A 6,000-nucleotide genomic window follows, 5' to 3' on the forward strand; every position below is an offset into this window, starting at 1 on the left:
CAGTATAGCACCCCACAGTATACAGCCCCCTACAATATACAGCACCCCACAATATACAGTAGCTTACAGTATATTAGCATAACAGCCCCTGTCACCTTTTCCTGATGTAATCTTCACAAAAAAAGCTCCACAGTTAAGGCAAACTTCTCCTGCAGCAACACTCCTGGTAGAAAGAAAGGATCTTTGATGACCTCATAGCCATGTAACCAGTAATATTGCTAGGTTACAGGTCACATGGTGATGATGTCATCTAAGGTCCTAGAGAATCACAGCTCTCACAGTACGCTGCCTGGAGTGCCGGCAGGCATGGCAGCACCCCCTGTGTAGCTGACAGCCTGACACCCAGGGCAGTGGCTAACAGGGCTCAAGAGGCAGCTGCTTGGGCCCCCCAGGAGCAACTGGGCCCGGGGCAGCTGCCCCTTTTGCCCCTTGTTAAAGACGGCCCTGCATGCTTGTAAAAGTACTAAGGATCACACTGTGTTTTTTGTGAGACCACATAAAGTCCTTCAGTTATATGTGGGACAAATGGGTGACCAAGTTTCATTTTCAGAAATATATAAAGTTATTATGAGAGAAATGGTGGAGCTAAATAGATTTAAAAGTGAAGGGGATTGGAATAAAGATCTAGGGAATATAACTGAGATGCAATGGGGACAAATATATAGGAATGCAAAGTGTTGGACTGGGGTACCTAGGGCCCACCAGTAAAAATGTATTTTAGGGCCCACCGTACGGATACATTCAAATATAATAAATAATTTAACAAGTTTTTTTTATATAAACATAGGCTGGTGGAGGTGCTGTACATTGAATATATGTATGTAGTGCAGTAAGTCTACTGTGTTATGTGCCACTTGTGCAGGGGGTGGTAGACTAGGGGCCTAACTTGTTCAGGGGACCACCGGGGGATTCCCCTGTACCCCTGTGGGGCAGTCCGAGCCTGAAAGCAAAAGTAGCCTCCGTCTCAACACCACACAGATTAATTAGATTTAATATTTCACACAGGTTATACTATACACCGAAATTTCTACATAGAATAGGACGGGTCGAACATTCTAGATGCCGTAAATGTTTTTTGGAGGGGGCAGATTTTGTGCATTTATTTTGGAATTGTCAGATAATTCAAAGATATAGGTAAGGTTTTTTCTATAATTAATGAAAAACTGGGCATTACAGCCCGTAATATACCAGATATTGCAGTGATCGGAGATGTGGATAAATGCCCTAAAATAGGTGATAAGCGTAAGTGTTTGCTCCATGTTCTATTAATAGCTAGGATCATAATTACTAGGGAATGGGGCTCAGATAAAAAGCCGGCTATAAAAGTCTGGGAAGGTTTGGTGGATATGGTAATTTACTATGAAAAGATATATTATCGGAGTATGGATAGAATGCAAATTTGGGAAAAGACCTGGGTCCCATGGATAGGAAACAAAGGTTAATAATTAATTTGTCTTTTTTTCCCCAGCTGGCTCCCCTGGGGTGGGGGAAGAGGATGGGAGTTTGATACTAATATGAATTGTTTGTAATTTTAATTTATATGTTTTGTAATCATGATGGAAAATAATAAAATATTTATAAAATAAATAAATAAAAAACAATTATAAGTGCTATAATACATTTTTTATTAAAAAAAATTGCATTTGAAAGGTGTTGATTTGAAAGCTGTAGAATATTTTTCATGGGACAACCTCTTTAAAGGATGAAGCAAAGTAGACTGTTTACACTGAGGGTGTTCCTGGAGTGGATATCCCATTTTATTAGACTCCGATTCCATACTGACCGTGTGAAAATGTTTCACATATAAACATTTGTATGCTCCAGCGTAAAATACACTTTACACTTTCATGTTGAATCAGACTGATCACCTGCCAAGAAATGACGATTCATTGACACGGCTCCAGACTCGCAGATATTGGCAGTGTGTGCGAAGAAAATTGTTTACCAGAAGCTCTTAAAAAGTGACAAAGAACACAAAGTTACTGGCAGGAAACCTAGATTTCAGCTCTCATTTCATTGGACACCGTGAAGTCCCTGGCCACATTCTCATCTAAACTTTATTGGAAGCTAAGAACTTCCAAAATGTTCAATTTTAAAAGATTACTCATGGTTATCACACTCTCAATGTATATTTACATATAGCACGGGCACTATCGGATATTCTGTCTACATGTGGGAAGAAGGATGTGGCGTCACGTCTATATGTAGAATTGTATCTGGTGTCCAGTCTATATGGAAAGCATTATCTGGTGTCCAGCCTATGTGTAGGGCTCTATCTGGTGTCCAGCCTATGTGTAGGTCTCTATCTGGTGTCCAGTCTTAAAGGGATATTTCGGTTAGATTAAGTTATCCCCTATCCAGAGGATAGAAGATGGCTGTTAGGCTGTTGGTGAGGATCTTACTGCGGAGAGCCCCACCAATCACAAGAATGGAGGCCGCGTACACCCTGCAGCCCCTTTGAAATGAACATAGCACCGGTCTGGCATGTGTGCAACCGATCCATTCATTTCTATGATAGTTTTAAGAGATAGCTGCAGGGGGTACTGTTCTTGTGATCGGTGGAGGTCCTACCACTGGGATAGGGGATAACAATCTAACCGGAATACCCCTTTATGGTTAAATCAATTTTTATCGATAAAGGTATATAATGACAAGCATGTCAATTGCAGATACGGTAAAACAAGCAAAATGCTGAGTACATTAGGGTATATCATAGCTTTATGTGAATAAGAATCTGGAATGACAGACACACAAAAACTAGGGACAGGAGGGGAGGTGAGAGGAAGGGAGTAGGTTAGGGGTCGGGGAAAGGGACAAGTGGCAATCCTTTATTCCTCAGCTTAGGAGCCAGAGGGGCTAGGGGCCTCAATCCTGCCGGTGTCCAGCCAGCTAGTAAAACAGGCCGAGTTTCTAAATTGAAACCAAGGTTCCCAAGAGCGTAAGAAAACCTGGACCCGATTATAGGATTCTGATCCGAGTTCCTCCATACGAATTAGGGTGTCCATGGCTGATATCCAGTGTATCCTCTGCAAGCTGTCTGTGGACCTCCATCTGCGTGGAATAATTTGTCGCATGGCTTGTACAAAAATTCTAAGGGCACCCCTCTTTACCATCTGGGGGGGCCTGGATAGACAGAAAGCAGAGCAATCAATGGCGAGGGCGACACATTAGATTAATATAGAGCATTGTGTAGGGCGAAGACATCTGCCCACAAAGAAGACACTCCTGGGCACTCCCACCATATGTGAAGCATAGTGCCCACTGCTGAATTACATCGCTAGCATGTATCTGGAACGGATGGATAATAGCAGTGGACCCTCACTGGAGTTCTATACCATCTCAGAAGAATCTTATAGTTAAGTTCCTGTAATCGACATGACACCGTGGATTTATGTGTGAACAGGAGTGCCCTGTTCCATTGATCATCGGATAGAGAAATGTTTAATTCCTTCTCCCATTCTGGTGCGAACTTAGCATTCACAATTTGAGCCTTGAGAGGCCCGTCCCTAATCTCCCCAATACCCAACAAGCCGTAGACTAAAGAGATGTTGTGTCCCGGGCCAAAGTCTGCAAGTCAGAGCTTCTTAAAGTCAGTCAGGGGGGCCGACAACTGTGATCCGGGGGCCAGAGTGTGGAGGAAATTGTGGAGCTGGAAGTAGAGAAACCACTGCCCTGGGGACCGTGGTATAATGTGCGACAAGTCAGCTACAGGACGTACACCAGAGTCATTGAGGAGGTCTCGTATCTTAATCTGAGGCAAAGAAGTGGTGTGAAGGGACGGGAGGCGTCTAACGGCCTCCAGAAGGGAGGGACAGGTGCTAAGGACCGTTAAAGGCCCATAAGCCGTAACTAATTTGAGTTTGGATGCGAATTTGCCCCAGGACTTAGCTAGCATATGGAGAAGGGACGGATTATTGGAATCTAGCATTTGCTTCTGGTGTGTTAGTGGCACCCAGAAGATCCCAGTCGCCAGGGAGGGATCTAAATCATGGACCATCTCCACCCATAACTTACTCTCCCGATGATGGAAAAGATCCAGGACGCAGTTTGCCAGGGCTGCTCTATAATAAGAATTAAAATTGGGTAAGCCCGCTCCTCCCATGTTTTTGGGACGGGATAGGGTAGCATAACTAATCCTTGCTCGGGACCCAGCCCATATAAATTGTGAAGCCAGCCTGCGGAGCTGACAAAAAAATGTATGTGGGAGGGTACATGGAACCATCTGGAACAAGTACAAGAGTTTAGGAAGGATATCCATTTTAAGGGCATTGATCCATCCAAACCACGAGATAGGGAGAGGGGACCACTTCTGCAGACTGGCTGTGAGAGAGCTGATGGCGGGTTTGTAATTAAGTTTGTATAAGTGAGCTGGGTTGGCAGGAAGGCTAATTCCTAGGTGTTTGATGGAAAGAGTAGCCCATCGAAATGAGAACGTGTCATTGATGCGGATGACCTCCCGCTGCGGAAGAGTAATATTCAGGATTTCAGACTTTTGCACATTCACCCTGAAGTTGCTAAGGCGGCCGAAGGTTTCAAATTCTCGAAGGACCGAGGGTAAGCCGACCCCTGGGGAGGACAAGTACAGGAGGAGGGCTGTAAAAGAATGACCGGCACTCGCTCTTGATTTTCAAATGCAGAAATTTATTTTCAGTAACTTCTTATTTCATTAGTTAGTGACGCGTTTCAGCACATGTCCGTGCTTTCATCAGACTATATTCACATAACCTCAAACACATCTTAAATAACAAAGAAAATGCAAAGGAACTGACGTCGTACCACTGACTACTCCCCCTGATCAGATATACTCAGGCAGGACAGCTTTCACTTGTTTCCAATTATTTGGAGGTCATCCGCAAACAAAGAGAGTTTATGTTCAGTTCGTCCTACTTGTATGCCTTTGATGGACTGGTTCGATCGGAGGGCGTTAGCCAAGGATTCCATACATAGGATGTATAGAAAGGGGGAGAGGGGACATCCCTGGCGGGTCCCGTTTCGTATCTCAAACTGGCTAGAGAGCAATCCATTAACCCGTACCTGGGCTGAGGGGGAGGTGTACAACGCCATAATCCTGCTTATCATTTTAGACCCCAATCCTATGTGTTCCAACGTCCTGGACAGAAACTGCCAATTCACTCTATCAAATGCCTTCTCGGCATCCACTGAGATAAGGCACAGAGGGGTTCTAGACTGTCTCGCCTTGCTAATGATACCAATTGATTTCAAGGTGTTGTCCCATGCCTCCCTACCAGGGACAAATCCGACCTGCTCCCTGTGTTTACAGCCGGGGATATATGGGTGCAGCCTCAGGGCTATCAATTTCGCGTATACCTTCAGATCTACATTTAGCAAGTAGATCGGACGGTAGTTGGTGCAGAGGGCGGGGTCCCTTACTGGCTTAGGGATCACTGTAATATGAGCACTAAGGGCTTGGCGGGGAAAGGGGTTAGATCCAGAGATGTGGTTAAAGGCCCGTAAAAGTACAGGGGAAAGGGCCTCACTAAGTATCTTATAAAAATGAGGGGTTAGGCCATCTGGCCCTGGGCTCTTCCCTGTTTTAAGATCCTTTATCACACATGAGAGTTCAGAAGTCGAGAAATCTTCCTTTAGGCTTGGGATCTCAGTATTAGGGATGCGCGCCGGACCGAACTGCCGTAAGTATTGCTGTATGTCGGTCAGATCAGATTCGTGATCGCAGTCCCTCCCTGCACGAAGATTATATAGTTTTTCGTAGTAGGCTCTAAATTCAGAGGTGATGTCCGACAGAGCACCGGTGGATGAGTTTAGTGAAGGCACGTGGGTAAGGGGTATGCGAGGATGTAAGGCTCTAGCCAGCCACCTACCACATTTATCGCCGTACTCGAAGAAACCATATTTAATCCGGTCTCGTATACAGAGCGTTTTTTGGTCGAGAATGTTGAGTATTTGTTGACGGGTTGAAGAGATGTCAGTTTTAAGCTGGTCCGAGGGGAAGATTTTGTTTAGGGCCTCTCTACTATCCAG

The sequence above is a fragment of the Bufo bufo genome, chromosome 6 (genome assembly GCF_905171765.1).
Source record: "Bufo bufo chromosome 6, aBufBuf1.1, whole genome shotgun sequence".
Taxonomy (NCBI): Eukaryota; Metazoa; Chordata; class Amphibia; order Anura; family Bufonidae; genus Bufo; species Bufo bufo.